This window comes from Schistocerca cancellata, chromosome 4 (assembly GCF_023864275.1).
Source record: "Schistocerca cancellata isolate TAMUIC-IGC-003103 chromosome 4, iqSchCanc2.1, whole genome shotgun sequence".
Lineage (NCBI taxonomy): Eukaryota > Metazoa > Arthropoda > Insecta > Orthoptera > Acrididae > Schistocerca > Schistocerca cancellata.
The window spans coordinates 544,347,436-544,371,304 of record NC_064629.1 but is presented as its reverse complement, the minus strand read 5'-3'; the positions used below and the strand labels follow the sequence as shown (position 1 = coordinate 544,371,304).

Sequence of the window (23,869 nt, the reverse complement as noted above, 5' to 3'; positions counted from 1 at the left end):
TAGAACAGAAAAAAAAAAGAAATGAAACTAGAAAAAATGCTACAGTAAAACAGAGGGGCAAGGTTGGTAAAATAAATTACCAACTGAAAAATAAGAGAGTTCACAAACTTACTTACAACGGTGCTAACAAGACATGATGCACCCACAATAATATTGTCCTCTGCCAAAACTATGGCACCGTAGTTCTGGTACCCTAAATAAAGGGTGTAATAAATGGCAGTATTACAAGTAGTATTGGGATCATTCGAAGGGAAAGAAACATCAATTAATGTGTAAGAGAAAATTGGGTGTCTGACGACTTCTCTTTGTTTGTTTTGCACATAGTTAGAACAACACATCAGTGTGTCACTCCATTGTATATTTTAAATCCTTACAGAATATAAATTATATTTTATGATTAGTAAAAATTATTTGATCATGTCACTTCTGCTCTTCTATGTAGCCAAAGCAATTTTTCCTGTAGTTATTGACAAATGCAAAAGTTGTTTATGAATAACAGAAACATGTTTTATATATGTTCAACAAAGTATTTGAGGAATATCTAATTATATATATTATATTTGTGGAAATTGCATTTTCTAGTGCCATACAGTAAGTCTGTATTGTTTCCTTTATTTTTACTACAACATCCCCATTTCACCATTCAAATCAACAATTTTTGAATAAAACCTGAACTAAACAATGACAATTTCAATTTTGCTATAAATACTGTTTATTTTTAAGTAACAGACAGGAAGATTACTATGTAGAAGAAAGATATTCCATACATTAGCTGGCCCTTTATACATCCTCACTCACTTTCTAAGACAATTCCCGCTTCCAGTTTTTTGTGTAATGTAGTAAGACACTGATCACATACATAAAGAAAGTAATACCCAAAAGGAACGCAACACACCTAATGTACTGGGTATGCAGGTATGACCTTTATTGATTAAAGCTAGCAGGAGAACTACTGTAGTCCATGCTTACTTATGATAGCTTATAGTAGTTTAATTCTAGCCTAGAATGATGCCGCTAATATGAGGTGTAGCAAGGGAGCTTAAATCATTTAATAAAGGCAAGGGATCCGGTCCTTACTGTATACCAGTCAGGTTCCTCTCAGAGTATTCTGATACAATACCTCCATATCTAGCAATCGTATACAACTGATCACTCGCTCAAAGATCTGTACCCAAAGACCGGAAAGTTGCACAAGTCACACCAATTCCCATTTAGGGAAACAGGATAAATCTGGTAAATTACAGATCCATATCACTAACGTTGATTTGCAGTATATACTGTGTTCGAACATTATGAATTATCTCAAAGAAAACGATTTATTGACAAATACCCAACACAGAGTTATAATATACCAGTCTACTGAAACACAACTAGTTCTTTATTTTCATGGGGGTAATGAGTGCTACTGATTGGGAATGTCAAATTGATTCCACATTTTTTAGATTTCCAGAAGGCTTTTGACAATATACCCACAAGAGACTTCTAATCAAATTGTGTGCCTATGGACTATTGTCTCAGTTTTGTGAATGGATTCATGATTTCATGTCAGAAAGGTCACAGTTTGTCATACCTGATGGGAAGTCACTGAGTAAACAAAAGTAATATCTGATCTACATAAACGATTTAGGACACAGTTTGAGTAGCACTCTTGGAGGCTGTCTCCAGATGATGCTGTCATTTAATGTCTTATAGAGTCATTAGACGATCAAAACAATTTAGACAAGATACCTGTCAGGTGTGAAAAATGGCAAATGACTCTAAATAATGGAAAGCATGAAGTCATCCACAAGAGTACCAAAAGGACTCCCCAAAATTTCGGTTACAAGATAAATCTCACAAATCTGAAGTTGTAAGCCAACTACATACTTAGCAATTACAATTACAAATAACTTAAGTTGGAAAAATCACATAAATAATGTTGTGGGTAAAGCAAACCAAAGACTATGATTTATTGGTACAACATTAAGAAAATGCAACAGGTCTACTAAAGAGACTGTCTACACTACGCTTATACATCCTCTTCTGAAGCACAGCTGTGCATTGTGGGATGCACATCAGGTAGGATCGACAGAGGACATCGAAAAAGCTCAAAAAAGGGCAGCTCGTTTTGTACTACCGCGAAACAAGAGAGTGAGGACCATGGATATTATACATGAATTCGAATGGAAATCATTAAAACAAAAGTACTTTTCATTGTAGCAGGATCTTTTCATGAAATTTCAACCACCAGCTTTCTCCTCAGAGTGTTTATATGTTTTGTTGGCATCCACCTACATAGGGAAGAATGATCATCATATTAAAATAAGAGAAGTCAGGGCTCGCACAGAAAGATTTAAGTGTGTGTTTTTCTCCTGTGCTGTTTGACAGTGGAACAGTAGAGAAAGAGCTTGAAGGTGGTTCGATGAACGTTCTGCCAGGTACTTAATTGCCAATTGCACAGAATCATGTAGATGTAGATGTAGATGTACTCCAGTCAAGGGCTCTCCCCACCATCACCTGCCAGCAACAGCAACGTCCACCTGGCTTGATAGTCATTGCTCAGAGTCACAGTGCCCCAAAAGGACAGGCACCTACTCCTGGACTTGCACAAGGAGGTACCAGCTCAGGCATTAAGCATGTGGGCCCTGTATTGGCAGGGAACTGCAATCAAGAGTACCTGATAACCTCACCATGTCAGACTGGCTATTATATTGGCTTTTGGGCTGGAGTAATTGCTCATGTAATAAAGAAGCATACATTATCTTTGTACACCATGGATAGGGTGCCATACAACATGTCCTTCCCCAAACAGCATGCACTACTGACAAAATTTATAAAATAAACAAATAAAAATTGAAAAAGTGAAAGAGAAACCTGACAGTGTGAACTAGTCAGTTTTACTGAATAGGTAATAGAGGGCAGAAAGCAAGAACAATCCCAGACCAAGAGTCAAAACTTAAGGAATGGGCAGGTTGGCTCAATAAGCAGAGTGTCACAGGACTGCAACAAAGGAGAGGGAAAGAAAAAAAGTTGCAATGGCTCTGCCCCCCCCCCCCCCCCCCCCCCCATGCACACCACACACATGTACTCGTGCAGTGCTGTAAGCCAGGAGGGTGGGGGGATAATTTTACATAAATCTCATTCCCCAGAGAGCCTAAATCACAAAATGCAGCAGACAGTCTTTGCTATCTAGGCAGCAATATAACTGAGGATAGCTAAAGCACTATGGATATACAATGGAGAATGGCAATGGCAAGAAAATTGTTTTTGGAAAAAGAGAAATATTTTAACTTCCAATGTAAAATTAAGTATTAAGTAGCCTTTTCTCCAGGTATATGTCTGTAGTGTAACTTTATGCAGAGATGAAATATGAATGATAAGCAGTACAGACAAGAAGAGAACAAAAGTAAGCAGTACTATGTCAAAAAGACTTCGTATTTTCAAAATTAATATTTGGTTACTCTGATGGCACTTTAATATATTGCAACTATTTTTCTCAGTTTTACTTGTAAAATCCTAAACATTATGTTCATATTATGGAACCACACAAATTGTTAACCTACACCAACAATCTGCTGGGCTTTGCATAAACTACAATGAACAAGTTAATTAATTATAAAAGCAGACATATCTAATGGCACATTACAACTGCGTCAGAACACTGCGGTTTTGTGAATTGCCTAAAATGTGTAGATAGATAATTTCATGGACAATGGGCACAGTAAGTGTTTCATCATCATGTTACCAACCAGATTCACTTTTCAAATATTAGCAAATGCAGCAAGATAGTTTACCATAATATTATAGCCTGTAATGATGATATCATTGATACAGTGACTGCCTTACAAACCACTTTTCACCAAACACAGCAAAGTTTCTTCCATCCACTTTAACTTAAACATACTAACTACAAATTACAAATACTTATGAAATGATTTATCACACACCTATGAGCTTCTTATTATCAGCAGCCATGGAAAATTTCTCCATGGCAAAGTTTCAAGATAACCTTTTGAATTTTGTATCACCTCATTAAACTTTGTTTTACTGACATGCAGGCAACAAATAGTGCCCTTCTATTTTAATCACACAAAGAGCACGTAGCACATATTCGAGGGTAATCCCAAAAGTAAGGTCTCCTATTTTTTTATAAGTACATAGACCTGTTTATTTCTACAATGGTTTACATCAGTTTACAGCTTGAGCATTTGGCTATTTTTTGACATAATCACGATTTCTGTCAATGCATTTTTGTAGACGCTGTGGCAGTTTTCGTATGCCCATATCATACCAGCTTGCCGCCATGCTGCGAAGAAGGATGCTGCCACTGGCATGATTGTTGCTTGGTCTCAGGTGTAAAGCGGTATGCCCAGGTTTCGTCATCCATGACAATTGAGTCCAGAAAGCTGTCCTGTTCAGCTGCAAGGCAGTGAAGAAATTCGCAGGAAGCATCAACTCGTTGCCACATGTGGTCCTCAGTCAGCATGCGTGGCACCCATCTTGCGCACACCTACCAGTAGTTCAATGTTTCTGTTAAAATTCTGTAAGCGGTGCTTCGGGAAACCACAGGAACCAACGTGCAGAGATCATCCAGGGTGATCTGCTGATCTTCACACATGCTTTGCTCAACCTTCAATACTGTCTCCTCAGAAATTGACGGTCTCCCGTTCCTTTGTTCGTAGTGAATTTCGGTCCGACCAGCTGATAACTCTCTGGCGCAGTGCCCTTTTCGTTCAAAAACCGAATAACTGTGTGCAATTCGCATTTGGCGGTAACATCCAACGGGAGCTCCATTCTCAACGGCTGCCAACCCAAGACTGAGCAGCTCAGCGCGGCGTGTGCATGTTTACACACAGTGCGTGAAGCACTCTTCACAACAGTGTGACCAAATGCCACACAAACAGAGTTCTGTACTTATAAAAAAATAGGAGACCTTACTTTTGGGATTACCCTCGTATTAATATAAAGATCACTAAGAAAATGAAACATAAGCTACATTTTTAAGTGCATTAATGTAATGAAAATTCTTTGACTATCTCAGGTACTCTGTGTGTGAAAAGCATACTCATACAGACCATACTCCATTCACTCTACCCACATTAAATCTAACATGAACACACTGACACATTGAATCAAGACGTTTTCATATTATGAACATGTGTTTGAATTAAAAAATCACAACCCTTTCCACTCTAATGTAGAATCTTGTCTTACATAACGTTTTCTGCTTCTGTTCTGATGTCAGATGTGGTCCGAAACACCATTTAGGTTTTTTTTATCATCTCCCTGTTCTGCTTCATCCCACAGAACTGATTCTGCCCAACAAATAGTAGAAGCTGTCCACAATATTTCACACCAGCTCATGTGCATCAATGTGGAAAAGCGACTGTGGGTTACGACACAATTGTTGCTTGTACAAAAATGGTAGACAGAAGATGTGTACTTGATGATCATAGGTGGCTTTTGGAAGATACTTAAAGATGAGTAACAGTTCAGTGATGAGACTGAACAAGAAGGTTCTTTTCTTGTGTGTAGTGATGTAATTGTCAGTTAATCTTACCGTAATGATTTAGAAGGAAGTGATGACAATGTGCAATCTATCACATGTTAATGGCAGGTTTATCATGAGAGTGATATTATCAAGTTCTTATACACTGAAGCACCAAAGAAACTGGTATAGGCAAGCGTATTCAAATACAGAGGCATGTAAACAGGTGTAACACAGCACTACGGTCGGCAATGCCTATATAAAACAAGTGTCAGGTGCAGTTGTTAGATTGGTTACTGCTGATACACTGGTAGGGTATCAAGATTTAAGTGAGTCTGAATGTGCTGTTATAGTCAGCACACGAGCGATGGGACACAGCATTTCTGAGGTAGCAATGAAGTGGGCATTTTCCCATGTGACCATTTCACGAGTGTACTGTGAATATCAGGAATCCAGTGAAACATCAAATCTCAAGACATCACTGCGGCCGGAAAAAGATTCTGCAAGAACAGGAATGAAGATGACTGAACAGAATCGTTCAAAGTGACAGAAGTGCAACCCTTCCGCAAATTGCTGCAGATTTCATTCCTGGGCCACCAACAAGTGCCAGCATGAGAAACATTCACCAAAACATCATCAATATGGGCTTTTGAAGTCAAAGGCCCACTCGTGTACCCTTGATGACTGCACGACGCAAAGCTTTACGCCTTGCCTGGGCCCATCAACACTGACATTGGACTTTTGATGACTGGAAACATGCTGCCTGGTTGGACGAGACTCGTTTCAAATTGTACTGAGCAGATGGACGTGTACGGATATGGAGACAACCTCATGAATTTATGGACCATGCATGTCAGCAGGGGACTGTTCAAGCTGGTGGAGGCTCTGTAATGGCACGGGACATGTGCAGCTGGAGTGGTATCGTACCCTTGATACGACTCTGGCAGGCGACACGAACGTAAGCATCCTGTCTGATCACCTGCATCCATTCATGTCCACTGTGCATTCTGACAGTCTTAGGCTATTCCAGCAAGGAATGAGACACCCCAAATGTCCAGAATTTCTGCAGAGTGGCTCCAGCAACACTCTTCCGAGTTTAAACACTTCCACTGGCCATCAAACTCTCCAGACATGAACATTATTGAGCACATCTGGGATGCCTTGCAAAATGCTATTCAGAAGAGAACTCCACCCCCTCATATTCTTACGGATTTATGGACAGCCCTGCAGGATTCATGGTGTCAATTCCCTACAGCACTACTTCAGACATCAGCTAAGTCCATGCCACATCATGTTGTGGTACTTCTGCATGCTCACGGGGGCCCTACACAGTATTAGGCAGGTGTACCAGTTTCTTTGGCTCTTCAGTGTACTTGTTACGAAAGAGAGATTCACTCTTCCTTGAAACACATACCCAACAATGGAACTTCAATATTTTCAACTATTTTTCAGTACCATTTTATTAGCAAAATTCTGACTGCAATAAATGTACCAGAAAGTGTCGCTGCACACAGAGGTGCAGTATCGGCTGTAATTATCATATGGCAGTGAAACTTGGTAGATATTTGATAAGAAACTGGACATGGCTAGGAAAGGTCAAACAAGTGAGAAAGGCATAATGCTGATTATATTAACTGCTGCTTACATAATTTGTTCGATACAAGCACCAGATGTCGACAGACAGTCCCAGGTATGCACCTGGTGGTCTAAATTGGAACTTATGTTTTCCAGTTTTAATCTATTCCACATTAATGCATTAGAATATCCACCAAGTTACATTGCCATATAATAATTACAGCCCACACTGGACCTTTGTGAGTAGTTGCACTTTAATTACAAGCATCTGGAATGGAAAAAATACAAAAGGTGGCTCCACTGACAAAACATTTAATGTGACATTTATGGAAGAATGTTTCATGGGTACGAATGAAGGCATCCTTGGTCTTACATTAAACATACCCCCCAATTTGAAGACAGATTTAGGTAACTATTTTACTGAAGATTGGCTAGACTGAAGTCTGTTCTACAAGTACGTTTCCTCTGGTCACCGATTTTTCCAGTTATTTTGGACACTGCATTTAGTTTCTCCCATCATTGCTCAAGCAAGTGTGGATACTAGGAAAGGCAAAGTGAAGTTTGTCAGTGAATATATTGCTAGTAAATGTAAAGAACTTTGCATAGCAGGAAGATGAGACCATAGATGGTTTTAAAGGCAGGATTCAGTTGAAGAGCTATAATCTAATGAAGCCTAAACATTGACGTCTTCAAATTTTTTTTTGCCTCCACGATATGCATTTTCTCATATTCCATTTACAGTGACACAATGACTGACAGTCTTATTCATCATGATTTGCCATTTATCTCTTGAATAGTGATTTATTTGGCACAAGATCTGCCTGCACACACAGGTGGTACAGGTTTTCACATCTACACTGACAGGTTCTACACTTACCCTAAGCTTGCTCATGAACCAAGCAAAATGAAAATGCATGAAACAGGGACAGCTGTGCCATCTATGAATGGTTTTCCACTTGTTCTCAAAAAGAAGCAGCTTGAGGAATACAATGTGTGTGTTTATCAGTCTAATACACAAATGATGCACGTATCCCTTCACAATAAGAGGTTAGTGACCATACTGAGACATTATTTGGTCCTGAAACACAGCTGATCACTGGTTACACAAAGAAACAACCAGTTCAGATGAGAAACCTAGAATTATTTTAGAATAAATAAAGTTTACAGAGGAATGGACACAGTGTTTTGTGCATGTTACGGCTTTACATGGAAGTCATACAAATGGTGCAGTTTTTTTCTCTGGATTGTAGAAGTTACAGTTGTAAAACAGCTACATCTTTTACTCAATAGATACGGAGAAGAGAAGAGAGAAGAGGAAACATATCTTTTCTATTAGAGAAATCTCATCACAAAGCTTGTGGGCACTGTTAGAGACATTCAAGGAAGAGAGGGAATCATCTTCTGATGTTGAGGAGAGGCTGGATGGAAAGATGCATTTTGTAATGTAAAATGAAAAGCAATCTACAATCAATTGTATGGCCTGCAGCAGACAAAACGAAAAAGATTGGAAGAAAGAAACCATTATCTACCTTGAGACATGCACAAGGGGGTCTTAGACTTCATCCTGGAGACTTGTTTCAAAAAGTATCAGACAGCAAACAGTTTTAAAAAAAAATAAACAAAAATGCACATAATTCTATGCAACAGACAACAGATAATAAAGTTATCAGGAGAGCTCATATTCATGTCTTTCTCACTTCAAAATACCATAATATTGCAAGCAATCCCCTAGCCTATTCCCTGATAATATTAATCAGAGATGAGGAGATGAGAGCTGGCAAAAAAATTGAGTGGAAAGGGTTAAAATTGTGCCCAAAAAACTTGGCCAATCACTGTATGAAATAATGACAGCATTCAAAATCAAATGCATGCAAAACTGATAAAGGCCCAGGAATATGACAAACCACGCGATCTCCTTCCGTTTTGTGGTCACCATAGTTACTAAAATCCCATACAACTCAGTAACTCTGAGAACAATGGCAAAAGGCGGCCACTTGGATGGCAATAAAAATTCAATTTGTAAACACTAGTATTAGCATGTACATTTGTTTATATACGAGATGTTTCTAAATCCAGAATAGTTACAATATATTCAACAAAGACAGAGACCACTAAGTACTTGGTGGAAGTCAATTTCATTATGAATTTGCACAGACAAAATTTGCCCACTCCAGTACAACATGAGCATTTTCAGTGAAGGACAACAAGGCTACTGTAAGTATGTACATACAAGGACATACATGCAACGGCATCAGAAAGTTGTGCTTTTGATGAACAGGACAAGGATATCTTTTTATTTATTTTGTGTTTATATTGAGGTTTGTTGCATCTCATTAACTAACAATCTACTCTTCATTCAGAATCAAGGAGAGGCAGTATGCTACACTCATTACATACCCCCCCTTTGTTTCTACTTCAGAAATGTGTAGCCATCTTCTATCCACCGAGACAAATTAGTTGAGATATCCTCTTCCTTCAATGGGCAGTGACCTTTTTTGTTGGTATGTCTTGAATATTTTCATAATTAAGGATTAAGGCTGCCATTGCACCAGTTCCTAAACTGTAGGCTGTGATGGCTGATATACAGCTTTGTCTACCTTTTTCTAACACAGAGTATGGTTATGTTTATCAACAACACTGACAGTATTCACTTTTTTCACTTGGACACTGTTACTGGCAAAATATTCTACAATACATCATGGTAGTGTGACAATAAAAGGCACAACCTCCTTCTAAATACAATTAGTAGTTTAATATGTTGCCATTAATATACTTTAAGTTGTGGTAGGCTAGTGAATGAATCCTCTGCAATAGGCTGATGTGACATCAGACAGTGGGTGCAGGAAGGACTAAGAGGAGCAAGGAGCATAGTGCCAGAAGCAGGGTTATTCCGTTTTTGGCGGACAGGAGGGCAAAATTTACTGTATGTTATACTAACGAATGTGCTTAATAAAGGATCACAGTATAAGCAAACCTTTACTTAACCTATCGCAACAGTTATTCATGTATTTGAAAATGTTTACCAGTTTTCATCTATAAAACTATGGTAGATCAGGATACTATCCACTAAACTTAGTGAAAGAAAACAAAACACTATTATAAATCAGTGAACTATGAATAAAGGACTAAAAATTATGGTAATAAAAAGAAGAAGAGAAGAAGAAAAATAAGAAACATACATTACATTAATTTACTTCATTTTATTAGTCTTAAAAATTAATGAGGAAAGCAAAAGGTTTCAGTCATATCCTATTAGTAGGAACCATCCTCCAAGTAATCAGAAATTGTGGGAAAAACCATCATAAATCCATTTTTTTTTTTTTTGTTGGTATCTGGTAAATCAGCTTAAGTCCTCCTTAAATGGACAGTTACTATTCTTCTGAAAGTATTTAAACAACTTAAAATTGTTACAGCAGATTCAAGCAGAATTCAAACCCTCACACAGTAACAGTGTCATCTATTATTGCATTCATTTTAGTGAATTATATTTCCATTTCTGTGCCATCGGTGTTTACAAAAGTTATTGAAAAGGCTGTATATAGAAGGGTTATTGATTATTTCAGTTAACATAAATTATTGTCAACATAGTTTAGTTTCAAAAGTAGTTTAACAACTGAAAACCTTATATTCTCTTTTCTCTGTGAGGCACTGGATGGATTAAATAGGAATTTGTGAATACTATTGTACCTTTAACCAAGGCATTTCACTGTGCCCTCATAAGTCGCCAATGTGGTGTCACCTAAAAAGGACTTACAATACAGCAGCCAACAATGCCATACGATCATTTTATTTCACTGTAGAAAATGTACCATTATGGGATAAGAGGAGTTGCTCATCACTGATTGCTCTAGTACTTTATGGACAGACAGCAAAAAATCATTCTCCACACTAATGAGAAAGGCTATGAGGTGGTATCTGATTGGGGCATGGTTAAGTGGGGGTGCTCCTAATATTACAGGTAATTCTAAAATACTTTTGTTTGTCATCGACAATGGCTTAGAAGTGAAGGACATTGAGTAAAACATATGTAATGTACCAAATACTGCAGTTCAAGGCACACACAGTCCAGTCACATTAATATGACCACCACCTATGCTCGTCATCAACATGCAATAACCATTCAGAGAGGACAGGTGGCAGCACTAACAGTGGATGGTACATAAAGCGTTTGGGGAGGCCCATGGAAAACAGTGCAGTCGTTGTTGTAATGTGGAAATGAAGCAATTTCTCTGATGGCCAAACAGGCATGATCTTGGCTTTCGTGCCAAGGGTGGAAGTATTTCCAAAACGGCTAAGTTTGCAAACTGTTTGCATGCCACCATGGTTGAAGTATATGGTACAGGTCAAAATGGCACTACCCAAAACCAGCGTCCACACAAGTGTGGTACACCACAGGCCGTAGATGACTAGCGTGAATGATGGCTGTGGAGATGTGTATAGCCCAATAGATGCGCAAATGTAAAGCAACTGACCACCCAGGTGAACTATGGAACAACCAACAGTGTCTCCTCGACAACTGTTCAGCAAATGTTGCTTGCTCCATATGGGCCTCCACAGCTGGCACCAGGTTCCTGCACCTATATGCAGATTGTTGATCATTGGGGATGAAGGATGGAATTTGCATACCAATACCACAACTGGACATCCAATGAGAGGTGACAGGTAATCTTTTCAGATAATCATGTTTCATGCTCCACTGGACACACACTACAATTATTGTCACAAGGGTTCAGGCCAGAGGAGGCAGCATTTCATTCTGCAGAATATTTTCATAGCATTCCCTGGGTGATCTTACTTCGGAAGGCACAATGGATCAACCCAAGTATGCAGCTATCATTGAGGACTATGTCCACCACTACATGCAGTTTGTTTTTCCTTGGCATGATGGCATCTACCAGAAGGACTATGCATCATGTCACACAGCTCACAGTGTACGTACATGCTTCAAGGAGGGACAGGATGAATTTACTGTACTCCATTCACCACCAAACTGGCCGGATCTAAACCCAGTAGGGAATCTGTGGGACAGCCTCGATTGGGCTGTTTGTGCTGTGGATGTTCAACCAAGAAACCTAGTGCAGCTGGCCACAGCACTGGAGTCGGCATGGCTCCACATCCTTAACGGTACCTTCCAGAACCTCAATAACCCTTCCTGCATGTCTCGCAGCAGTGGTTATTCAGGCTCTTGACAGGTGGTCACAGTAATGTAACTGGACCAAGACTCAGTTTTTACAGTTTATACCACAAAATTCAATTAAAACTGATATTCTGATTACACAGGATGAGTATATGATTAGCAAGTCTGAACAATTATAACTCCTAGGTGCTCTGATACACAGTAAGCTGACAAGGAATGCTCATGTTCAGAATCTCATTAAAAAACTGACTGCTTCTAAATAGGGTGTTCGGAAATAACCATTACAAACTTCTAAGACTTTCAGAGAGAAGTGAGTATGTCATATTTTGAATAGGGACCCATCTCCAGAAATTTACCATTTCATTCTACGACTGTTTAAATTCAGATGTTTAACTCATCCATTCCTGCGGGAGGAATTGAATTAGGCATGACACAGTAACAATTTGAAAGAAAACTTAAAGCATCCATTTATCACTTAAGCACATTTGTTTGTATTACCACTTGAACATAATGTATTTACATTATTCCAAAACAACAAAAGAACCCAGCATACTGTACTGTGTGTACAGGTCAGTACTGATGCATTACAAGAGCAGGTCAATGTGGTTACCACCAACGTTGTTACTACAGACATTGGACCTACAAATATTTTCTTTTTCACACTCTATCTCACCTGGTGTCTGCTCAATTTCTAGTGCAGTGTATCTTCCTCTGTCTCTACAGGAGTTCTGCAGCAAGGCAGACATTAAATCATGATCAGGTGACCATCTGACATAGTACACATCATCTTGTCTACCCTACTGCATACCAGGACAAGTAATTTTCTCCTTCCCTCCACAGATGTGGATGCATTACATATCTGAACTGAAACCATTGTACAATGGAAATGGTACGTTTCTGGACATGGGTTTCAGTTCAAGATATTACGTACTCAATCCCTACTACATGTTTTCTGCATGTTTGTAATGGGAATTTCCGAACACTCCATATTTACCATTATAACAGTATATGCAATATGTGATAGTACAACACAATTATATTAGTCTACATTGCTTATTTTCAACGCTTATGACATATGGTATTATATTCTGGAGTAACTTTTTCCATTTGCAAATGCTGTTAGCTCAGAAAGTGGAAGTTTGAACAGTATGTGGTGTTATTTTGTGAATCTCTTGTTTACAGGCAACAGTTGTTAGAAATTCACGTACCCATAAGAACATCGAGCGTGAAGTGTTCAACTTCCAGCATCATACCTATGCAGAAGATCTCACTGAAAACTCTAGAGAATTCCAGTCATATGTAAAAGCACTGAGTGGATTAAGGCTTCTATTCAGTCACTCACTGACCTGTCTGGGGTGGCAATAGAAGACAACAAAATGCAAACTGAAGTTTTAAATTTCATGTTTAAGAAATAATTCATGCAGGAGGATCATACAAACATTGTTTGACTGCATCACAGACTCCCACATGGGGGATATACAAGCAGCCATCCATTGCACGGAGAAGCAGCTGAAAGAGTTGCAAACAAGTAAGTTGCCAGATCTGGATGGAATCCCAGTTCGTTTTTACAAAGAGTACTCTGTGGTACTGAACCCCCACTTAGCTTGCATTTATCACAATTTCTCACCCAGTGTGACGTTCCAAGTGACTAGAAAAAAAACACATGCGATTCCTGTATACAAAAATGGAAAATATATGAATCTGCATATTTACAGACCTATATCCTTAAGACCAGTTTGGTGCAGTATTCTCTAACACATTCCGAGTTTGAATATAATAAATTTCCTTGAGACAGAAAAGCTTCTATCGACAATTCAGCACAGATTTAGAAAGCATCACTCGTGCGAAGTTCCGCTTGCCCTTTCCTCATATGAGATCCTGTGAACCGTGGATGAAGGCAACATGCAGATTACATACTCCTAGATTTACAGAAAGCATTTGACACGGTGCCCCACTGCAGACTGCTGATGAAGATCCAAGTATATGGATTAGGTTCCCAGATATGAGAGTGGTTTGAAGACTTCTTAAGTAATGGAACACAGTATGTTGACCTCGATGGTTAGTGCTGGTCAGGAGTGCCCATGGAAGTGTTATAGGACCACTGTTATTTTGGATATACATAAATGATCTGGTGGACGAAGTAAGCAGGAGTCTGCAGCTGTTTGTTGACAATGCTGTGATGTACGGGAAGGTGCCATCATTGAGTGACTGTAGGAGGATACAGGGATACAGGATGACTTAAGACAGAATTTTCTGTTGTCACGATGGATGGCACCTGCCTCTAAATCTTAAAAAATGTAAGTTAATGCAGATGAGTAGGAAAACCACTCCTGCAATGTTCAAATAAAGCATTAGTAGTATGCTACTTGACACAGCCACATAATTTAAATATTTAGACATAACATTGCAAAGCAATATAAAATGGAACTATCACGTTAGATTGGTAGTAGGTAAGGTGAATGGTAGAGTTCATTTTATTGGGAGAATTTTGCAAAAGTGTAGATCATCTACAAAAGAGACAGTGTATAGAACACTTGTGCAAACCATTCTTGAATACTGCTTGAGTGTTTGAGATCCCCCACCAGGTCAGATTAAGAAAGACACTGAGGCCAGTCAGAGGCATGCTGCTAGATTTGTTACCGGTAGGTTCGATCGGTACACAAGTATTATGGGGATGCTTCATGAACTAAAATGGGAATCCCTGGGGAGATGATGATGTTCTTTCCATGAGGCACTGTCAACACTACTGAGGAAATTTAGAGAATTAGCATTTGAGGCCAACTGCAAAATGATTCTACTGCCACCAATGTACGTATCGCCTGAGGAGAGCCAAGATAAGATGACAAATAATATCTTTAATTGCTGTTTGGTTCTATTTACCTGTAACATGTATGTGTAAAGTAGGCACAAAGCTGTCCAATTTTTATCAGATAAGATTCATTCCATTTCTTTATTGCAGTTATAGTCTCAAATCAGCTGATTGCAAAAATATAATTTGTTTTCTTTAAAATAAAGCTTATTAAGAGTTATGCACAACTAAAAATTCTACTACAGCAAGTAATAGCGAATTTTGTGTGAGCTAATGTGTATTTATGGACTTAGTGACATCACTCATTAGAAAGACTGGCATTCTGATGTTTCAGTAACATATTTCAATTTTTGTGATACTAACATCTCCACGTTCCTCTCTCATGCGAAAAAAATCGGTGCTTGAATATTATCATGCTAACATCTCCATGAAAGTATGAGGATCAGTATCCACAAAAACAACAATGTTGGGGCCAAAGAGCTCACTAGTTAATTCTATAGCGCAAGTCTGCAATTATCTTAGCTAAATTGTGTTACAAGTAACAGAAAAGCTGGACTATCATTGTAACTGGAACAACTGATTACTGTACGTTAAGACTTCCATTAAGGACTGACTAAGTGAAATATCTCTGTATAACTTTCTTTTGATGTATTACTGCAAGATACTATGTTTACTATGGTGCATGAGGTAAATGTGAACTGTGTTCTGTGTCGCACACTATTTTGTTCTGAAGATTATAATTTATCTGATAAATTCTGTCAATGGACTGTTGTTGGGTGAAGACCTAACCTGATTAAGGCACTATTATTATTGCAAAATTAAAGAACTGGTCCTTGTCCAAACAATACGACAAAGCTTAACAAATGTGTGAAATACTGAATCCAAAAGTGTAGATTTTCATACATTATTAAGTAAACACCATGTACTGTTCATTAAGGTTTCTGGATTCATGGTTACAGTTAGGTGCGCTACTGAAGATGTAAAGGTAAATAGATGAGAAAAATGTGGTTGGTTACCTTACACACTGTGGTAAGACATTTGGTCAGTACAGGTGGAACTGTATTTAAGGGTTTACTTATTAGCTGTAGATGGAGAGTTGCTTCTCTCCAGAATAAATTGTTATACTATTCAGTTTCTGAATTGAGTCTGTAACAAATATGCTTTCATCAGCTGCAAATACAGTAGTTCAGTGGGACGCTAACTCTTTTCTATCACAAAAGGAATGTAAAGCAATTTTTATTCATTGCTGCTGTGATGAAACTGGAAGTTACCGAATGCATTACCCTCAATTTCACAAAAAACAAAAAAACAAAAATCTGTCAGGGCAAATGCCTAGATGAAAATTTGTTTTACACAAGTAATTATGAAAACGTGCTGAAAAGTACTGCTTCCCAATTTTTTGTGTGTGAGCTCTCAAAACTTTTTAAATAAAACAAACTTTTTTTAGCATTCTAAATCTTTATTCTTCCTGTCTACATATTTATTCCTCAACAGTGTCATCCTGGCAACAAACACATTTCTCCCAATGAGATACCACTTTGTTGATACTGACACTGTAGATTGATTGACTCTGTTGATGGAGCCACAACTTCACCTCTGCTTGCACTGCTTCACCACTATCAAAGTGAAGATCTCCACTAATTCAAGGTTTGGAAACAGATGAAAATCAGATGGGGACACGTCGGGACTGTACGGAGGATGATCAATGACAGTGAACTCAAGGTGTCAGATTGTTGCAGATGTCGCAGCACTTGTGTGGCCTCGCATTATCATGCTGATGGAGAGCGTGCTCCGTGTGCGAATGACCTTTTGTGCTTTCAGTTTTCTGATTGTCTCAGAGTTTATGGTGGTACCTTTAGGCATGAATTCCAAATGCGCCACGTCTTGAACATCCTAGAGCACTGTGAGGATGACTTTGCCTGCTGATGGCATGGTCTTAAACTTTTTTGGCTCTGGTGGTCCTTTTTGGCTGAACATCACTGATCCTCTCTTATTTTTGGGGCCTAAATGGTGAATCCAGCTTTCATCACCTGTCACAATGCTGTTAAGGGACCCATCACTTTCATGCTCAAAACACAAAAGAAATTGTCGACAGAAGTCCAATCTCCTCTGTTTCATGTCAGGAGTGAGCATTCGAGGCACCCACAGTTTTTTGTAATGGAGTTATGCAATGATGGTCTGTACATGCTCTCGTGGTATGCCACACTTACCAAAGAGCTGCATCTATGTTAGCTGACAATTTTCTCTGGTAAGGTCATCAATCTGATTCCAATGAGTCTTGTCAATTGTCATACATGGTCATCCACTCTGAGCTCTATCACACACATGAGGTTAGCAATGCCATTTCCTTCATTAAAAGCACAAACAATCCAACATCACCAATTATTGATGTTGATACAATCATCACTGTACACAGCTTTCCTTCTTCTATGGATTTCAATTGGAGGCACATTTTCTGTGGTTAGAAACTCCATTACAGCGTGCTGTTTTCATGCTCTGACATACCGTATTTACTCGAATCTAAGCCACACTTTTTTTCCAGTTTTTGTAATCCAAAAAACCACCTGTGGCTTAGAATAGAGTGCAAAGTAAGTGGAAGTTCTGAAAAATGTTGGTAGATGCCCCCACAACTAACTTCTGCCGTCGAATATATGTAGCGCTACACAGGCATGCTTTGCAGGCAGAAAGATAAATACTAGAGCCAAAACCTCTGCGTCAGTAAATAAATTTAAAAAAAAAGGTGAAGACGAGCTTTTTTCTCCGCCCCAAGTTTCGACCATTGCATTTTCATACATTATCCAACGAAGTAAATACAAATGCCGTATTGTTCATCTTCGAATGTGGCAGCATTTCAATGTACTACGAAAATCTGACTGGCAAGACTGTTTGGAATCTTTGTCTGTCAATATGGCTAACTTTACGTTCTGAATTTTTTTCCTACATGTGAAAAGAGATGGTTGCAAATAGGAACTTTTATGAATTGTGAATCACATGCAGTATTCTCTTCACCATAAGAATAATACAAATATAAACATTTTGCCATGTATTCTTTCGTGTTTGCTGCTATCTCATTTAAATCCTGTCTGCCTAATAAACTACGAAACTAGAGTGAGACAACAGCAAACGTGGAAGAATATACATATCATGTCATGTTTATATTCATATTATTCTTATGCCTAATAGTGATACAGTCAGAAATGAAGCACGGCAATTGACTAGATTTTTAAATCTAAGACGACTCTAATTTCTGTGCAGAATGTAATGTACGAAAGAGGCGTCTGCAAAGATTTTCAAATGGAGAAAAATTTTCGCTAAACTCTCATTCAGAACATCATCTATCATATGCAGTCTATTATTTGGTTCTTGCTGATCATTATCAAAGAAAGCAGCAAAGAAAACAAATAGCAGTCTCTTGCCATTGTTTCGCTGATGAGACGATTTTTTTTTTTTTAAAAAAAAAAAAGGAAAGAGCGGCGGTAGCGCGCAGAAAAGCAAGCCATGCCGCGAGCGGCGGCAGGTCATAAACACTCATTATCAGAATGCAACAAACAATGCATGACACAGTAAAATAATGCATTTTCAGCTTAGAGTGACGTAAACACCTATAACAAAGAGAACAGCACTTATCAGATCAAAGAAAAATAAGCAATCAATTCAAACCAGACGAAGCACGTGATAAAGGAAGGGTACCTGTATAAATATGGACGGAGCGCCTGACGCATAGCAATGGCTACCTGGTAAAGCTTAACTGCTAAGCTTACGATTCGAACCAGTAGCTGTATCGTCATTCATTCGACCTAAATTGTGTCTCATATTACTATGGACCAACTTTGTTTCGATTTGGAGGTGCGGCCAAAACTTTTCTCTCCCCTTGAATTTCGAGTCTCAAATTTCAGGTGCGGCTTAGATTCGGGAAATTTTTTTCCCCTTGATTTCGAGTCTCATTTTTCAGGTGCGGCTTAGATTCGAGTGCGGCTTAGATTCGAGTAAATACGGTAGTTACATTACACATCACCATGTTACAAGCTACAATAAGGAGTCCTCTAGTGGCAGAGGGCTGCAACTTGCATGAGCAAAACAGGAAAATCGACTGAATAATATTCCTGACATGCAATACCTCAACCAATTACAGGAACAGAATAAAAAATCCAGAGGCATTAATTTTCAGCATGCCCTCATACATGCTAAGGCATGGTCCAAAATTCTTCACTATCCTATTTCGTACCTGTTCATAATACGCTACTTCAGAGACTTTCTCAACAAATCACCAGTGTTAAGAAAGCTTTTGATAGTCTCTCTGTTTTTACTTCCCATTGCTCTCTATCTCTCCCTCTCCCTCTCCCTCCACGAGCCTATCATCCTTCCACCACATTTATTTTGAAGTGTACTTCTTTGTTGCTATTATAAATATTTGAGCAGTACGGCAGAAAAAAAAACACGAGTTCAGCGGCCACAAAATAATTACTGGGATAATGTATTTTAGTCACTACTGGCTGCTTCATGTTTAAGATGAAGCATAGCATTACTACTTAAATCTGACATTGGAAATCTATACAGCTGTCTCCTTTGGATGTTTCTGATGTAACATTTGAGAGAAAGAATGAGAATGCTGTATGGAACAGATCTTGACCTACATTTACATAATACTGCACAAACACGTAATGGTGTGTGCCGGATGGTACTTCTGGTACCACTAACGGATCCATCTTACTCTGTTCCATTCGTGAAAGGCACGTGGGATGAATGATTGTCAGTAAGCCTCTATATTGGCTCTAATTTCTTGAATTTTGTCTTTGTGGTCATTACATGAGATGTACGTGGGAGGATGTAACATGCTGTCTGACTCTTTCTGGAAAATTCTCTCTTGAAATACAATAGTAAACCTCTCCCTGATGCACAATACCTCTCTTGTAATGACTGCTGGAGTTTGTTGAGCATCTTGGGAATGCTCTCACAGTGACCAAACAATTCCATGCCAAACACTACGCTCTTTGTTGGATCTTCCCTTCCCTTCCATCATTCCTATCTAGTAAGGAATCCATATTAATGAACAATATTGAAGAATAAATTTAACAAATGCCTTATAAGCCACTTCCTTCATGGATGAGTCACATTTCTTTAAGATTCTTCCGATGAATCTCAATCTAGCATTTGCTTTTCCACTTAAAGGTCACTCTTGGATAGTTACTCCTATATATTTTATGGCAAATACCGTTTCCAGCAGTTTCTCATCAATAGTGTAGATTTCTTTCCCTACGTATGCACAGTATGTTATATTTATTTATGTTCAGGGTCAACTGCCAGAGCCAGCACCATTTACCAATCCTCTGCAGGTCATTATGCAAATCAGTACTGTCTTCTGGAGTCACTACTTTGTTACAGACAACAGCATCTGAACAGTCTTAAAAGAGCATCCGATGCTTTCTAGTAGCTCATTAATATACAGTATACACAATAATGGTCCTATTACACTTCCTTGGGATACTCTGGAAATTACCTTTACATCTGTCAATTTTGTTCTGTTAAGAATGACGTGTCGAGTTCTATCTGCGTGGAAGTCTTGAATCCAGTTGCAAATCTGGTTCAATACTCAATAAGTTCATTTTTTTCACTAAACGGTAGCGAGAGACTGTGTCAAATTCCTTTCTGAAGTTAAGGAACACAGCATCAACCTTAGCACCATTGTCAAAAGCAATGGAGGAATAGAGTGAGATGATTTTCACACGATCTCTGTTTGTGGAATCCATGTTGATTTTTATGAAGGAGATTTTGTTCCCCAAAAATGTCATAGTTCTTGAGCATAAAACATGTTCCATAATTCTACAGCAGATTGATGTCAACGATCTAGGTGTGCAATAGCGTGCATCTGTCCTGCGACCCTTCTTGGAAACTGTAATTACCTGAGCTTTTTTCCAGTCACCAGGTACCTTTTGTTGCTCCAGCAATCTATGATAAACAGCTGGTAGAAGGGGAGCAGCAAGTTCTTTTGCATAATCTTTGTAGAATCTTGTAAGTATTTCATCTGGTTCTGATGCCTTTTCACAACTGGGCGATTGTAGTTGCTTTTCTATTCCGTGATCAGCCATTTCAATATCTGCCATTTTGACATTCGTACAATGAATGAAAGGAGGGACTGTGTTACAATCTTCCACAGTGAGGAGATTTTAGACGATCAAATTCAGTATTTCAGCCTTCTCTCTGTTACCTTCTGTTTTGGTCCCAGTATGGTCTCTGAATGAATGAATAGATGATTTCAAACCTCTTAACGATTTTACATAAGACCAAAACCTCTTAGTTTTTTACTTGGATTGGGTGACATAATTTTACTTTCAAAGTCATTGAGCACTTCTCTCATTGCTCTCCCTATGCTCAGTTTCACTTTGTTCAGCTAACTCTTGACTTCTCTGGAATCTGTGATGCTCTCTTTCTTTATGTAGCAGTTTTGTAACACTGCTATTAAACCACAGTGGGTCTTTCCTATCCCTTGTGACCTTGCTCAGAACATACTTGTCTATGGCATTCTGAATGGAGCTTTTGAATTTTTTCCATTTAGCGCTAATCACTGAATATTTTATGCTGACTACTCAGAGGCTCTGTAATCTGCATCCTATCACTCTTGCTAAGCAAAAATATCTTCTTACCTTTCTTCAAAGAATGGAAAATCCAGGACTTAATGTAACAATACGAGAGAAGGAAAGTTGTCACTCACAATATAGCGGAGATGCTGAGTCGCGATAGGCACAATAAAAAGATTCCCACAATCATAGCTTTCAGCCATTAAGGCCTTTGTCAACAGTAGACACACACACACACACACACACACACACACACACACGCACACGCACACGCACACGCACACGCACACACGCGCGCGCGCGAGTGTGTGAGTGTGTGTGTGTGTGTGCGTGTGCGTGTGCGTGTGCGTGTGTGTGTGTGTACTGCTGACAAAGGCCTTAATGGCAGAAAGCTATGATTGTGTGAATCTTTTTATTGTGCCTATCGCGACTCAGCATCTCTGCTATATGGTGAGTGGCAACTTTCCTTCTCTCGTATTGTTCCTGCCTTTCTTAATATTCCTTGTAAAACCAGTAGTCATAGCTGCTGTCATAGCCTCATGATCACTACATCTTCCTCTAGGTTAACTGATTGAATCAGTTCAGGTCTGGTTGTTGCTAAGATATTTAAGACATTACCTTCATGATTTGGTCCTCTAACTAACTGCTCATAGTAACTTTTGAACAAGATGTTCAGAATTTCATCACATGAATCCCCATTTTAGGCAACAGGTTTGATAGCATGACTCTACCAATCTAAACTCGGACAAGTTGAAATCTATTCCCTCCCCTCCCTGCCACCCTCCTAACAGGAAAATTGTGAACAACATTCTTTAAGTTCACTCTGGGGCACTCTACCACTGCAGCTCCTGACACAGACGGTCTATAAAGGCATCCAGTTACCATTTTTGACTGAACTTTGATGCTTAACTTCACCCAGATTAATTCACATTTGGGATCTGTGATAACCTTGCTAGATGTTATTGAGTTCTTTATTGCAATAAATATGCTGCTAGCAATGGTGACTAACATATTGTTATGATAAATATTCCAATCTGAACTTAGGATTTTGTTGCTATTCACTTCCGGTTTCAACGAGCTTTCTATTCCTAATAATATCTGGGCATTGTAACCTTCAATATGAGATCCTATAGAAAAAAGTCCAACTAAAATTACTTGACAGTTGACATGTGTCACTTGCCACTACAGTGTCACCATGTAGTTTGCCTCCTACCACTTGGTTGTAGGTGACACACAAACATGGCAGATCAATTCACAAGTGCTGTTAATGTGCAACACAGAGCAATGTTGGAAGCAGCCACTGTGAAATATGATGGAAATGAGAGATGCGCTGTTGACAGTTGATTTTAGAAGACCATTGACCAAACTGTGGTGGTAGATGCGTTTTGTAGCCCTGAATTTAAACCTGTGCCCTAACCTAACAACCACCTTGTGATGTGCAATGTATCCGAGAAAACGGCGGTCAACAACTGGTGGCAGAAATAAAATCAGAATTGCTTTGTTCACAGCCATTAAAGCTAACCTCATGCACAAACTCAAGACAGAAAATTTTCTGTTTAAGCACTAAAAGCAAACTGCAATTTCTCACTATCATCAGTTACGTAACATTGACCTCACTCTGGATACACGGGCTGCCATTTTACCAACCAATGAGCAGCCCTGGTTGGCACTTGGTTGCAGATTATCAGGGAATCAAAGCAGATTCCAAACGAGGGAGGGAGAGAGAGAGAGAGAGAGAGAGAGAGAGAGAGAGAGAGAGAGAGAGAGAGAGAGAAAACAAAACCACAATATGATGATGAAAATGATGTGGCAAAGTATTAGATATAAAGAAATTACATTTAAACCAATTAAATAAATAAAGATAGTTATTGAAGTCTTAAAAATAAAAAACAATAAAAAATCACTGTTTTGATGAGATTCTAATCTACAACTTTCTACATGTCAGGTTTATATGCTGAACACTGCACTACCCCACTCCGCAGGATTAGAGTGTTATATTTATGACTCTGGTAACCCAGTAGCAATGATGAATTGCAGCCTTCGAAATTCAGTTTCACGCAAATGTCATACGGAGCTTATCTAATGTAATCTCTTTGATTACAATATTTGTCATGTGATGCTGAATCGAGTCTTGTGTGGAATGATCCAGCATTGTTTGGTAAGTGCCATGTATGAAATGAGTGTACTTCGTTAGCATCACTGTGTGTGTGGGGGGGGGGGGGGGGGGGTTGGTGTGGGTATCATGTGTGATGAAATACGAAATAATAGAGCCAGACCCAGGATTTGTGATACAAAACTCAAAGGAA

At 38.8% G+C, this 23,869-nt stretch overlaps 1 protein-coding gene across 2 annotated transcripts in view; it reads right to left on the bottom strand.

The window, feature by feature from the left end:
* Positions 1 to 23,869, bottom strand: part of LOC126183231 (protein MON2 homolog) — a 222,524-nt gene that overhangs the window by 6,484 nt on the left and 192,171 nt on the right. The gene's annotated exons all lie outside the window — the stretch shown is intronic.